This window comes from Pseudophryne corroboree, chromosome 6 (assembly GCF_028390025.1).
Source record: "Pseudophryne corroboree isolate aPseCor3 chromosome 6, aPseCor3.hap2, whole genome shotgun sequence".
In the NCBI taxonomy this organism is placed as follows: domain Eukaryota; kingdom Metazoa; phylum Chordata; class Amphibia; order Anura; family Myobatrachidae; genus Pseudophryne; species Pseudophryne corroboree.
Window position 1 is genome coordinate 491,808,229 of NC_086449.1, and position 16,015 is coordinate 491,824,243.

Genomic DNA, 16,015 nt, shown 5'->3' on the forward strand with positions numbered 1-16,015 from the left:
GTACTACTGAAAAAAAAATACCCAAATAAAAACAGGACACACACACCTTGATAGTAAAACTTTATTTCATACGTCGACACACACATACTTACCTATGTTGACACGCCGACTGCAACGATCTCCGACGATCCGAGGGTACCTGTCAAAAAATTATACTCACCTTCCAGCGTCCGTCCAGAGGTACATCCAGGTCCAGTGGTAAATCCACGTACTTGGCAAAATAAAAAACGATCAGCGAGCCATACGTACTAGAAAGGAGTGTAATGTTTTCACATTACACTACTTTCTCCCGAATGCCGGGACATCACGTGACTCCTGTCACTGACGTCCCTTCAGCCAATCAGGAAGCGCTACTTCCGTGGCGCTCAGCTGATTGGCTGGACGCCGTCTGTATTCTGACAGCGCCTTGCAAAGCCGCTCCATTACTTTCAATGGTGGGAACTTAGCGGCTAGCGGTGGGGTCACCCGCCGGTCACCGCTGACCGGCGGGTGACCTCACCGCTAGCCGCTAAGTTCCCACCATTGAATATAATGGAGCGGCTTTGCAAGGCGCTGTCACAGCGATCAGCCAATCAGGTGAGCGCAACGAATTTGCGCTTCCTGATTGGCTTAGAGACCTGTCAGTGACAACTGTCACTGTCAGATCTTAATCGTGGAAAGGTGACCCATGTGTCAACATGGGACACCTTTCAGTCCGTTATGGAGCGGGTAAATGCGCTTTCTTTTTTTGCCAAGTACGTGGATTTATCTCTGGAGCCTGTTGAGGTGAGTATATTGATCTTTTATTTTCAGGTACCTTGGGATTCTACATGGAGAAGAGGACCGATGTCGGCGTGTGAACATAGGTAAGTATGTGTGTGTCGGCAGTGTGTAATAAAGTTTTACTATCAAGGTGTGTGTGTCCTGTTTTTATTTGGGTATTTTTTTTTCAGTAGTACTACAGGTACCAGCGGGCCCGTTTTTCTCCCGCATGCTGGTACTTGTGGTTCTCCAAGTACCAGCTTGCGGGGGAGGCTTGCTGGGACTTGTAGTACTAATGGAAAAAACAATATCTTTTTTTTACAACAAAGGCTATCAGCCCTCCCATCCGCAGCCCATTGGATGGGGGGGGACAGCCTCGGGCTTCACCCCTGGCCCTTGGGTGGCTGGGGGGGGGGGACCCCTTGATTGAAGGGGTCCCCACTCCCCCAGGGTACCCCGGCCAGGGGTGACTAGTTGGATATTTGATGCCACGGCCGCAGGGCACTGTATAAAAGTGACCCCCGGCTGTGGCATTATCTGTCCAGCTAGTGGAGCCCGATGCTGGTGTTAAAAATACGGGGGACCCCTACTCGTTTTGTCCCCCGTATTTTTGGCACCAGCATCAGGCGCAGAGCCCGGTGCTGGTTTTAAAAATACGGGGGATCCCTGCCCGATTTTTCCCCTGCATTTTTAGAACCAGGACCAGCTCAATGAGCCCGAGGCTGGTTATGCTTTGGAGGGGGGACCCCACGCCATTTTTTTTTTCTGATTTTACGTTCCAGCAATAAAAAAAAAAAATATTATTTTAAAAAATATATAAATAATATTTGTGCCTCCCCCAAAAAAAAAAAAAAAACCTAATCCCTTCTAATATAAATAGATCTACTATTCCCAAAAAAAAAAACACAAAAAAAAACATGTTTAAATTTTTTTTATTGGTTTTCACCCTCCAAAGTGTGGCGGAAGGAAAATCGCGAATTTGCTGTCTAAAAGCACTGCAGGCGAATTTCCAAACTTGCATTGAATATGCTGGAGGCGAATTGCAGCATCTGTACCATTGCAGAAAAGGCGAATTCGGAAAAACGCGAATTGAAAAAAGGCGAATTTTGACGGGCCGTTTTTTTGCGAAAAATGACTGCACTGCATAGGCGAATTGATTTTTGGAGGCGAAAACGGCCCGGAATTCGCCTTTTTTGCCGATTCGCCCGCTATTGCATATACCCCATTAAATCTAGCAGGCAGATGAGTTGTGTAACAGCAGTGAGGTAGTCAGGTTTTAAGACTCTGTGATAGTGTAGGACCTGCATGAAGGTGGGGTACCTTGAAAATCGGTATGCAGGCTTCCGTGCATTGGCCAATCCACCAACTAAACCCCCATCATTCATTTATTTATTGAATTGTTGAGGATAAGTGAGTTTACTTTGGTGAGTGCTGGGTTCTTTGTTATATATATATATATATATGTAACCCTCCCCTAACTATCAAGGTATATAGGTTACCTAATAACTGATTGTGCCTCCACCCAGACTAAATGTGTAAAAGGGCTTGCCTGGGTAAGCCTCCCTCAATCCCTTACTGTAAGTGCACTCCCTTAATTAAACCACACACCACAAATGTTTTACCTGTTCTCTCTTTCAGGATTTGTGGACCGAACTCCAGCTCACAGACACAGAAGGTAAGTATAATCAGTCTAATTTATTGTAAACGCATCACTATCATACTATAATAACATTTTTCATGTCAGTGAAGAAATATCATTCATATACTATATCCCCCATGGTACCTATACATGAGTTATTTGCATGCAATACAAAAATTACCTTCTTTGAGTAACACCCTTAGGTGTTAGAGTGACCCGGGTACTCTTAGTGTGATAGTGCACTTTAAGGGCCCAAAAAACTAGTAAATAACAGTGTTTATACAGAACATCTTACACCATCCTTTAGTTTTAATATTCAGGTTTCCTTCTCCCCTCGGTAAAACAATAGCTCTGCCTTTGTTTTGTGCAATTTCCATCTTGTGTAATGCTACATATATCTCCTTTCCCTGATACAAGAAAGTATTTTTTTCCCTGGTATAAATTGCAAGTCTTTCTCTCAATAAAAGGGTGACTGCAGCTGTACTGTTCTGTAAGGAATTGTCTAGAAGGGTGATGTATCCAAATTTGTACAACAGTGTTTCCCTAAAGAAGCTGTAGTCTATTATGCTCCAAACAAATAAATCCCCTCTAGATCTACAGGGTTTAGGCTAAAATTACAGTCTTCGGGCAAAGTTCTGGTTGAAAATATTAAGTGGAGTGTGTCCACAGTCTCTATTCGCTTAAGTCCTTCGGCTTTGCAGCTTGACAATTTATTTTACTTTTGTAGACAGTCTCATCTTGTCACTTTCTAACTGTTTCACAGCGCAGGTAAATTATTTAACAGCAGATTATTTAAGTAGGTGACACAAAAGATTGAGTTAATTCTATGCTGTTAATGGACTCTTCCCTTATCAGTTGCCTCTATGCTATAATAGCGCTGTAATGTCCATACCTCTGGTCCTATTGACATCTTAAGCAGACACACACTTCACCTATGTAGCTGTTGAAGATTTACTATCTGTGCAGTATAAATCCACTGTCTCTCCTCCCGGCATGCGCTGAATTGATGCAAAGCGTAATTGGGAGCTAGTTACTTTAAATGTACAATACTATCACAGTTCAGTTTATCTACGGCTTTCTATATAGTTGGGCAGTAATCCCGGGTACTTATTATGCTCCCTCAGCTTTTTTTTATATTGACAATGCACGTTAGATTTATCAGTCCCTGGACTGTTAGTTTGTCACTTTCTTCTATTACTCCAGCTTAAGCACAGCTAACTATCCTCCATGGTTTGTAGGACTTAATATAGTATGAATGACAATTTACCCACGTCTTCTTCTTAACTGCGCTGCTGCAAAGCGCTCCCCCTGGCTCCTCCCACGTGGGCGTTGCTCTTACACCAATTGTGTGAGCATCAACTCTGGAACCCTGTCTTTGAGTCACTCTTAATGTCCCTTTCTCGTCTTGCGTCTTGCTGACTCCTGAATATATATGTATATATCCCTTATATTCACTTTGTCTCCTTTAACGCTACAATGAGGTAGCTCTGGTTCTCCTTCACCTTTATAAATATTAAAATAATGCCATTTACAAACTGGGATCTATTAACCGTGGATGTGGAATATTAAATATAAAAGATACCAAGTTCCACTTTACTCCAATTATCATGTGCACACAGTACCTCCCTACTGCTCCTTGGCTCTATAATAATGTCTTAAGTGACACTGTTATTATGCGTCACTATCAGTTATGGCTACAGTATCCTGATATCCTCCTTATACTTAATAGCCACTGCTACTGAATCCTCATTAACTGCTGCCCAGTTTTGATTGTCTTAATCCCAGTCTATGCTTGGCTGAATGTTCAATAGCCTCTCATTGCTTGTGGTACTAATTGTAGTGTAAATGGCTGGTTATACACTTACTCTGTCCTGCAGCAGCACTGGTGTGAGGTGTTCTTGTCAGTGACAAGCGCCGCCCCTCTACAGCTTACTGGAGACTTGCCTTAAATCACCGCCTCTGATGGGAAGTCTTAAGGAGGGTGTCACTGATGTCTTGACTGCCGCGGCACCGCGCCCCTCCACTGCTTCTGCCACCGCAGGCACTCGGGTCTCCGCTGTTCCCCCCGCTGCCTTTCACCTGCGACCGCCCGCCTGGATGTTACAGCCGCTCTGATAGCAGCGGCGCCTCAGCGACGTGGCACTTCTCCCGTCTCCACCGGCGCCTGGGCACAAAGTACAGGTACACCGGCTCAGCGGTCACTTCTGCCTCCGCTGCCCGCTCTCAGCGCCTCCGCTCCGCCCGGCTAGCTCCGTCTGGCACCGCTCCCCCTAGTCTCAACCGCCGCTGTATAGTTTACAGCAAGTTTACGGCTCTTAGCAGCGGTGAGTATCGGGGTGCGGGCGCTGACAGAGGGATCTGCAGCTCTCTCAACCGCCGGTGAGGAGCTGTATTTATACTGCTCCAGACTCACGGCTCGTGCCCCATCTTCCCGCCTAAGCCACGAGCTATCCCCCCCTGGTCAGCGGCACTGTAGCGCTCGTGGGGCGCTCGCGACATTCCAGAGCTTTCTGTCAGAGCTGTCAGTGCCTGACAGAATGCTCGCTGACAGCTGCTTCTGAACCCACTTAGCCTCTCCATCTCTATCTTTCCTATGCTACGCTACTGCAGTCTAAATGTTAAACACCTGTACTCACATCACTTTAACATATATATTTAATAAATAAACTACAAATATTTATCCCCTCTAAATTCATCTATATACACATTTATACACGCACAAGTAAATATATACATTTATACGTATCCATTAAACGCCACCACATTTCTTCTTTTAATATATATAAATTACACATAAATATACACATAATTATATATACATTGGGCATATAATTTTCCATGTTAGAGGTACAGTAATCATATTACATATATATATATATATATATATATATATATATATATACACACAATTAAATATCCCCACCAGATATTATTCCGGCACTTAGCAAAATGTGTAATTGGCCTCAGGGGGTAACTCAGATCTGATCGCAGCAGCAAATTTGTTAGCAGTTGGGCAAAACTGTGTGCACTGCAGGTGGGGCAGATATAACATTTGCAGAGCGAGTTAGGTTTGGGTGGGTTATTTTGTTTCTGTGCAGGGTAAACACTGGCTGCTTTATTTTTACACTGCAATTTAGATTTCAGTTTGAACACCGCCCACCCAAATCTAATGGGCCCTACACATTGGCCGATCCGCCGCCGAACTGCACGACGGCGGATACGGCTGATGGGCGACCCGGCGGCGGAGGGGCAGTGACGGGGGAGTAAAGTTTCTTCACTCCCCCCGTCACCCGGCTGCATTGAAGTGCAGGCAAATATGGACGAGATCGTCCATATTGGCCTACATGTACAGCCGACGGGGGACCAGCGACGAATGAGCGCGGGGCCGCACATCGTTCATCGCTGGAGCCTCCACACTCAAAGATATGAATGGTATCTCATTCATAAATGAACGAGATCGTTCATATCTTTGACTGATGTCGGCCAGTGCACTGTGTAGGGCCTATAACTCTCTCTGCACATGTTATATCTGTCCCTCCTGAATTGCACCTGGTTTTGCCCAACTGCTAACAAATTTGCTGCTGCGATCAACTCTGAATTAGGCCCTCAGTGTTCTATACAATTCCTAACATGCCAGCTATCCAGTATACATCATACTTGCCTACCTGACCCTCTCCATGAGGGAGAAAATGCTCTGTTCCTGGACTTTCCTGGTAATGTATGATTGACATCATCTGTGGTGAGCTAGTTAATTGATAAGATAGGTGTTTCACCACAGGTGATGGCAATCATACATTACCAGGAAAGTCCAGGAACAGAGCATTTTCTCCTTCATGGAGAGGGTCAGGTAGGCAAGTATAGTATACATAGACAGATAGAATGGTCGTCAAACAAGGATTTGAAAGAGAAAGTTTATTGTGGACAGAGCACAAATTTTTGTGACTTTGCAAGTTTTTTTTGCTTTAAAAGTCCTTGAGTGTTGTCCCTTTATTTTGTATAAGTATATGATGCAATTCTCCCCAGCCCACCTAGTGGCCACCTGCATCTCGCCTCCAAGAGGTGGTGGTGGTGGGATTTGCAGGTCAGGGGGCGCTAGGCTGAAGCTTTGCCTAGGGTGCAGATAGGCTGACCATACTAGCCCTTTAAACTGGGACACTCATGAATTTCACAGGTTCTGTGGCTGATTAAAACCAAGGTACATGCAGGCTTGAAGTCAGCCAGCCACAGAACCTGTGTAATTCATGAGTGTCCCAGGTTAAAAGGCTAGGATGGTCAGCCTAGTGCGGAGAGTCCTCGCACCGGCCCTGGGTGAGAGTTTGTTGTGCGGTACAGCAGTAAAGAGACTATTGCAATAATCAATGCAGGAGATAAGGAGTGCATTAATTAAAGTTTTTACAGTGTCATGTGTAATATATGGGTGTATACCATACTTGTCTACCTGACCCTCTCCATGAGGGAGAAAATGCTCTGTTCCTGGACTTTCCTGGTAATGTATGATTGCCATCACCTGTGGTGAGCTAGTTAATTGATAAGAAAGGTGTTTCACCACAGATGATGGCAAGCATACATTACCAGGAAAGTCCAGGAACAGAGCATTTTCTCCCTCATGGAGAGGGTCAGGTAGGCAAGTATGGTGTATACTGGGCATGTTTCTTGCCTGTACAGAGCAGCTAAGTTTTTCCAGCCTTTATTTAGGGGTCCACTAGAAACTAGGGTTCCCTAGAAGCTGGTATAAATGTTGGAAGGTATGATGCTGAGCTATGTGTCTGCCATTACTCTGAAGCTGTCAGAATAACTATTAGGTAAAACACTTACTTAAAGTGGCAACATGTAATTGTCTTTCTCATAAATTATGTCTTTTTAACAGAGATACATATTTGCATATGTGCAAAGGAAGCAGCTTGACATTCTTGCAGTATTTTTTCTTTCATTTTTAAGTTATGTTACTACCTTTGTTCTGATTTTATAATGTACTTTGGGGGCTATTCATGTTTGTTAGCAAACTAATAGGCCCTACACACTGGCCGATTTTCTGAAAGATATGAACGATCTCGTTCATAAATGAACGAGAACTCGTTCATATCTTTCAGTGTGGAGACTCCAGCGATGAACGATGCGCGGCCCCGCGCTCGTTCATCGCTGGTATCCCGTCGGCTGTGCATGCAGGCCAATATGGACGATCTCGTCCATATTTGCCTGCACTTCAATGCAGCCGCGTGACGGGGGGAGTGAAGAAACTTCACTCCCCCCGTCACTGCCCCCCCGCCGCCGGGTCGCTCGTCGGCCGTTTCGGCCGTCGGGCACCTCGGCGGCGCATAGTCAAATGTGTAGGGCCCCTAAAAAAGTTAGCAATTTGGCAAAACCATATTACACTGCAGGTGGGGCAGATGTAACATGTGCAGAGAGAGTTAGATTTGGGTGGGGTGTGTTCAAACTGAAATCTAAATTGCAGTGTAAAAATAAAGCAGCCAGCATTTACCCTGCCCTGCTCAGAAACAATATAACCCACCCAAATGTAACTCCCTTTCTCTGCACGTTATATCTACCCCACCTGCAGTGCAACATGATTTTTGCCCAATTGCTAACTTTTTTGGTTTGCTTACCACTCTGCATAACCCCCTTTATCACTTATTCAGTAAAGTAGTATATTTGTTTATACAAACTACTACTTGAAAGATGCTACTTGCAGTTTAGTTTGAAGACTTTCTTTGCAGTACATGTTGTACCTATCATTTTGACCATTGCTTCTAAATGTCAATATAAGTGTTTTATTGCATACATGCTAAAAATATATTATGACCGTTTTGAAACTGATCTAGACTTTAGAGGATACTACATCACTATGACATTTATGGGGTAAAATATACCCTAAAATCATATACGTACAGTATATAGACATTGAAATCATATATAAGTCACACTTAAGCAGCTGAACATACACTGTGCCAGGAACATAAATTTAAATATACTCATCTAGGAAAATGTGCGTGACCTTCAAATCTGCATCCATTCAGATATAAAATGATCTCCTAGCTATAAGTTATAATGATCAGTTTTAGCCAAGAAAATATTTTATTACCTCTGATTAAGCACACCCCTTGTACAATAAACTAGGTTTCCACTGATGTTGTCAGCTTAGGGAACAATTAAATTCCTAATTTGAATTAATGGCACACAAGTGACTGTTGATTAGATACAAGAAATGCTGCTTGATGGTAAGTGGTTTAAGAGCTAGTCTACATCACTGTTATTTTTCTGTTTTAGAAACATTCTGTATACTGTACATTTAACATGTTAAATGCTTACTTATGGAATTTAGCAGTATGTATTAAGTACTTAAATGCGATTTTCTTTTAACAAGTATTGCAGTGAAAGTGGATATCTAGCATGTTAGTTACTCCCAGATGCCTTGTACAGTAACTTGTCTAATAACTGGAAAAACACACCTGTGCAGAATTATTATTATCATCATCATTGATTTGTAAACTTAAGTCTTCTGGTCACTTGGCATACATAACGGGGGGTAATTCCGAGTTGATCGCAGCAGCAAATTTGATAGCAGTTGGGCAAAACCATGTGCACTGCAGGGGGAGGGGGGGCAGATATAACATGTGCAGAGACAGTTAGATTTGGGTGGGTTATTTTGATTCTGTGCAGGGTAAATACTGGCTGCTTTATTTTAACACTGCAATTTAGATGCCAGTTTGAACACACCCCACCCAAATCTAACTCTCTCTGCACATGGTATATCTGCACACCTGCAGTGCAAATGGTTTTGCCCAATTGCTAACAGATTTGCTGCTGCAATCAACTTGGAATTACCCCCAACACTAGGACAAATCTAAGGCTGACTACAGCAGTATTTTAGAGAATGGTAAACACAATTATTGTGGAGTCCAGTATAATTTACTGACGGAAACACAATATCGATGGTCATAATCCCGACAGCCATTGACCTACAGTCAAAATACCAACAGTCATTATGCCGATATGTTCAAAATGCTGACACAGTTAGAATGGCGACATTTGAAATGCTGACATGTCAAAATACCGACATAACTTTTTCTGTTTGTTTTTTTGTGTCATGGTTTACATAGGTCGACATGAACACCATGAACGTGCTGTGCTCGCCATGCTTATATTCCTACTCCAGGTCCACTGGTATGGTAAAGTATGAACAAGTCTGTTTTTGAGCAAAAAATTCCTAAAAAATACATGTCGGCATTTTGACATGTCGGCATTTCAAATGACTGCTGGAATTTTGACCGTGTTGGTATTTTGACTGTCGGTCAATGGCTGTCGGGATTATGACTGTTGGTATTGTGTCCGTCGGTAAATCAACTGCTACAATTATAGTGTGCATACAAAATTATTAGCATCCACTAGACTAAGTAGCTCCAGTAAATTATGATTATTAAAGGGATTATATACTTTTGGATAACCCTTCTCAATCTAACATGTCCATTGCTTATAGCAAACACAAGGGTCTCCCTGCTTGGCCCCATTACCTGCTTGGTCCCATTACCATTAGCCAGAGAATTGCTGTACAACAGGTCATCCATAGCCTTTTAACAGTACTCTATACAAGCACTAAATTAAAAAGTGCTGCAATTTTCAGTTGGAGGATATAAACTTAAAAATATTTGAGTGGCACTCTACAAAACTTTAACATTAGGGTATAATGAACCAAACAAACTGAGCAAACCAAACAGAGAACAGTGATGACCCTTTTGGCACATGTGTTGGGAGAACACTTTGGGTTATTGTCTTTTTATATACTCTCCATAACTGAATGTGAACTACTTGTTATATGCAGATTGATATGGGAAGTGATTAAAATACCGCTAGTTGGGATCCTGGCAGTCAGAATGCTGACTCCGAAATCCTGACTAGCAGTGAAATGCCGCTGCCAGAATACCAGAGACACAGGCTAGTCTCCCTATGTGGGTGTCCATGACACCTATAGAGGGAGAATAGAACCTGTTGCTGTGCAGCCGGGTTACTTTAGTCCTGCAGCCCTCACTGCTGCAGCACCTCTTTCTACCCCGGCTGCTGCAGCACCTCTCTCTGCCCTGAATGCTGCAGCACCTCAGTCTGCCCCGCCTGCTGCAGCACCTCAGTCTGCCTTGGCTTCTACAGCACCACTTTCTGCCTCGGCTGCTGCAGACCTCTCTCTGCCCCAGCTGTTGCAGCACCCCTCTCTATCCCGGATGCTATAGCACCTCTCTCTACATTGATGCTGCAGCACCTCTTTATGCCCCAGCTGTTGCTGCTGCAGCACCTCTCTCTGCGTTAGAAGCTGCAACATAACATGTATAAATGGCTCTTCTGTGGTGTAACGTGTATAAGCGACTCTACTGTGGTGTAACATGTATAAGTGGCTCTACTGTGGTGTAACATATATAATCGGCTCTACTGTGTGGCATAACGTGTATAAGGGGCTCTACTGTGCTGTAACGTATATAAGCATCTTTACTGTGTGTTATAACGTGTATAAGGGGCTTTACTGTGGCATAACGTGTATAAACAGCTCTTGTGTGGTGTAACATGTATAAGCGTCTCTACTGTGTGGTGTAACGTGAATAACGATCTCTACTGTGTGGTGTAAAGTGATTAACAGAAACTACGGTGCAGTGTAATGTGAACTGGTACTATTCTGTGGTCACACCCATACCCCATGAATCCACAACCCTATATATTTGTTGCGTGCCTGGGGCACGCGCTGTCCCTGTTTTAAACTTGGGGTGCCCAGAGGAAACTTTCGCCCTGAGCTCTACAAGGTCTAGAACCAGCCCTGTCACCAATTTAGAATTTTTAAATATTTTTTATTTTCAAATATAACATGCCACCACATGTTGACCAGGCCCCCAATTCCATACAGGGCAGGGGGCGCCAAAATATACCCTTGCTCCGGGCACCATGGCACCTAGCTACACCTCTGTGTATTGTAGAAGTGGGAAGATGGCATAGAGCTGACTGTGAGCATATTAATACTTTTATGTGTAAAATTAAATATAGGATTAGATGAATTAACAAACTGACAGAAATCATTGGGGCACCAGAGGTTAGGGATGGTGTGAAGTGTTTGCTAACCGGATAGTGCCTCTTAAGGTAAGTCTGCAGCTTGTATTTAGCTTAAACAATGCATGACTGGAAAGAAGGTCAGCGCATTTCAGTATTGTCTGGGGCTCACAGTTATTTATTCTCCAGGGTGCTGGCTTTGTTGTCACTGAGCTCTTGTTTGGATCGTACATGATTTATGACATTTTACAAGAACACAAAGCCTGCTGCAGTAAAGATGATCATTCTTCAGTTTACATTCCCTTACAAGGGCTTTATCAGACCTAAGTCACTTGAGGCCTAGTCAAGGTTTTTTCTTCCTTTTCATCACTGGTGTGTAGCATAGTAAAATAGGATCACCCATTGATCACTGGATAAGTGTTTCTTAATAGTCTGTCAGAGTAAGTACAGGTTGGCTAACATATTGTGTGTCATACCACTCAACAGCTGAGCCTTTTGTTCAGTGCTTGCAGTTAGTGGAAAGTGATACATGAGAAGACGTAGGTGATAAAAAGAGAAACAGAAGGTAGGAACAGGAATAAATCAGCAGATTAAGTCAAACAGAGAAAAATAAAGATGATAGCCATTCAAAGTTATGTCATTATTCTGATATATAACAGTGGTTTATTGAGATTGGGCAACATATGAAATCACCTCTACAGAATAGAGAAAAAATATGGGAATAGGACGGGTTATCACACATTCCTTTCCCAAGGCCAATTTACTAGAGAAAGTCACTGATACACTAGAGTAGGAGATACTAGGGATGCTCGCCGGCCCAAATCATGGGTTTTGGCTTTGGATTGATAACTCCTTCATGTTTTGGATCTGTATTTGGTTTTGCCAACACCGCCCTTGCAGGTTTTGGTTTTGGATCTGTATTTCGTTTTTTAGAAAAATCATAAAAATGGCTAAAATTATAGACTTTTTGGCCTATTTTTGTTTCTACAGTATTAATAACCGCAATACCATTCCTTTCCACTCATTTACAGTCAATTTTGACCACCTCACAGCTCACAATATTTTTTTTCATCCAGATTAGGCCAAAAGGTTGCACTGAGGTATCTGGATAACTAAGCTAAGTGACAAAACTGGTCAGCACAAACATGTTGCACTTATATTTCCAACATGGCACATCTGGGAACCAAATGGCACTGTAGTGGCAGAAGGGTATAAGTATCAACTGTGAAACTAAAAATGTTTGTCATCTACACAATGCTCCAAACAGTGCATAGAGAAAAGAGGTGCAAGATGGAATTGTCCTTGAGCCCTCCCACCCACCCTTATGTTGTATATATTAAAAAGGACATGCGCATGTTTAACAAACTAATCACTTCAGCGACAGGGACTGCCACTTGTGGCTGAAATGATTGGCTTCTTTGGGCCCCCACAAAACAAGCTGCAAATAGGCAGGGAACATTGCTGATATTCTAAAACTGGCTCTACATAGGCAAGATGATATCATCATCATCATCATCATCATCATCTGATTCCTCATCCCGATCAGTGTGTACATCATCTTCTTCACACAATATTAATTTGTCCCTGTTGAAATCCACCATTACAGGTGCCTCTGTATTTTTTGGACATAATTGCCGGTAAAGGTTTTCCTCAAAAAATTGGTAATTCATTTTGATGAACATCATCATTTCCACATATTCGAGAAGTAGCCTCCTACACCGATCACTGACAAGGTTCCCGACTGCCTGAAAACTCTTTCTGAGTACACACTGGAGAGTGGACAACTTATGTAAAGTAAAGCCAGTTTGTGCAAGTGCCTCCAAATTGCCTTCTTCCCTGCCAGTAGTGAAATGGATTGTCTGACATACTTATTTGGATGCTATTGCTAAAATATTCATCAACCATTGTTTGAATGGTGACCATATCAGATGGAGTCACGGTAGACACGTCACTAATTGTAGGCAGTTCTTTTAGGCCTGACCAGATGGCATAAGGTTTTGCTGACTGATCTGCTTCACCACCAGTGGGTCCCTTAGGAAAATTGAACTTTTGCCTGGCAGGTACAGTTGCCGGAGAAACTGAAGGAGGAGATGTTGCTGTGTCACATGCTGCTTGAGCTGCGAATTTGTTCACCAACAGCTCTTTGCACCTCTTTAGATTTGTGTCTATTGGAAAAAAAGATACAACGTATGAATTAACTCTAGGATCAAGTATGGTCGCCAAAATATAGTAATCTGATTTCAAGAGATTGACAACTCTTGAATCCCTGGCAAAGCAAATGAAGGGACTGATCTACAAGTAGTGATGAGCGGGTTCGGTTCCTCGGAAACCGAACCCCCCCGAACTTCACCCATTTTACACGGGTCCGAGGCATACTCGGATTCTCCCGTATGGCTCGATTAACCCGAGCGCGCCTGAGCGTCATCATCCCGCTGTCGGATTCTCGCGAGATTCGGATTCTATATAAGCAGCCGCGCGTCGCCGCCATTTTCACTCGTGCATTGCGTTAGGGAGAGGACGTGGCTTCCTCTCCGTTTATTAATCTTGATGCAAAAATATTTGTGCTTATTCCTTAATTGTGGGGACTGGGGAGCAGCTGTATTATATAGGAGGAGTACAGTGCAGAGTTTTGCTGACAGTGACCACCAGTATACGTTGTCTGCCTGAAAAACACTCCATATCTGTGCTCAGTGTGCTGCATATATCTGTGCTCACACTGCTTAATTGTGGGGACTGGGGAGCAGCTGTATTATATAGGAGGAGTACAGTGCAGAGTTTTGCTGACAGTGACCACCAGTATATATAGCAGTACGGTACGGAAGGCCACTGCTCTACCTACCTCTGTGTCGTCAAGTATACTATCCATCCATACCTGTGGTGCATTTCAGTTGTGCGCAGTATATATAGTAATAGGCCATTGCTATTGATACTGGCATATAATTCCACACATTAAAAAATGGAGAACAAAAATGTGGAGGTTAAAATAGGGAAAGATCAAGATCCACTTCCACCTCGTGCTGAAGCTGCTGCCACTAATCATGGCCGAGACGATGAAATGCCATCAACGTCGTCTGCCAAGGCCGATGCCCAATGTCATAGTAGAGAGCATGTAAAATCCAAAAAACAAAAGTTCAGTAAAATGACCCAAAAATCAAAATTGAAAGCGTCTGATGAGAAGCGTAAACTTGCCAATATGCCATTTACGGCACGGAGTGGCAAGGAACAACTGAGGGCCTGGCCTTTGTTCATGGCTAGTGGTTCAGATTCACATGAGGATGGAAGCACTCATCCTCTCGCTAGAAAACTGCATTGCCACGTCTAGATGGGCCAGGTGTTTGTGTCGGCCACTTGGGTCGCTTAGCTTAGTCACACAGCTACCTCATTGCGCCTCTTTTTTTCTTTGCATCATGTGCTGTTTGGGGACAATTTTTTTGAAGTGCCATCCTGCCTGACACTGCAGTGCCACTCCTAGATGGGCCAGGTGTTTGTGTCGGCCACTTGTGTCGCTTAGCTTAGCCATCCAGCGACCTTGGTGCACCTCTTTTTTTCTTTGCATCATGTGCTGTTTGGGGACAATTTTTTTTGAAGTGCAATCCTGCCTGACACTGCAGTGCCACTCCTAGATGGGCCAGGTGTTTGTGTCGGCCACTTGTGTCGCTTAGCTTAGTCACACAGCGACCTTGGTGCGCCTCTTTTTTTCTTTGCATCATGTGCTGTTTGGGGACTATTTTTTTGAAGTGCCATCCTGCCTGACACTGCAGTGCCACTCCTAGATGGGCCAGGTGTTTGTGTCGGCCACTTGTGTCGCTTAGCTTAGCCATCCAGCGACCTCGGTGCAAATTTTAGGACTAAAAATAATATTGTGAGGTGTTCAGAATAGACTGAAAATGAGTGGAAATTATGGTTGTTGAGGTTAATAATACTATGGGATCAAAGTAGTGATGAGCGGGTTCGGTTCCTCTGAATCCGAACCCGCCCGAACTTCAGCTTTTTTCCACGGGTCCGAGCAGGCTCGGATCCTCCCGCCTTGCTCGGTTAACCCGAGCACGCCCGAACGTCATCATCCCGCTGTCGGATTCTCGCGAGACTCGGATTCTATATAAGGAGCCGCGCGTCGCCGCCATTTTTACACGTGCATTGAGAGTCATAGGGAGAGGACGTGGCTGGCGTCCTCTCCGTTTAGAGAAGAGAGAGACACAGTATTTTGATGAGCATTATTAGGAGGAGTACTACTATACTGTATACTACTCTACTACTTGCTGAAGTGATATTTATAGAGTCATAGGGAGAGGACGTGGCTGGCGTCCTCTCCGTTTAGAGAAGAGAGAGACACAGTATACTATTTTGGGGAGCATTATTAGGAGGAGTACTACTATACTGTATACTACTCTACTACTTGCTGAAGTGATATTTATAGAGTCATAGGGAGAGGACGTGGCTGGCGTCCTCTCCGTTTAGAGAAGAGAGAGACACAGTATTTTGGGGAGCATTATTAGGAGGAGTACTACTATACTGTATACTACTCTACTACTTGCTGAAGTGATATTTATAGAGTCATAGGGAGAGGACGTGGCTGGCGTCCTCTCCGTTTAGAGAAGAGAGAGGCACAGTATT

General features: G+C 43.7%; 1 long non-coding RNA gene across 1 annotated transcript; it reads left to right on the forward strand.

Annotated features, from left to right (window-relative positions):
* The first annotated feature begins 530 nt into the window (after positions 1 to 530).
* On the forward strand, positions 531 to 9,546 carry LOC134935387 (uncharacterized). The gene is made up of 3 exons (XR_010180104.1): positions 531 to 765; positions 2,380 to 2,416; positions 9,478 to 9,546. It is a non-coding gene; the product is annotated as an uncharacterized LOC134935387 (long non-coding RNA).
* The last annotated feature ends 6,469 nt before the right edge of the window (positions 9,547 to 16,015 follow it).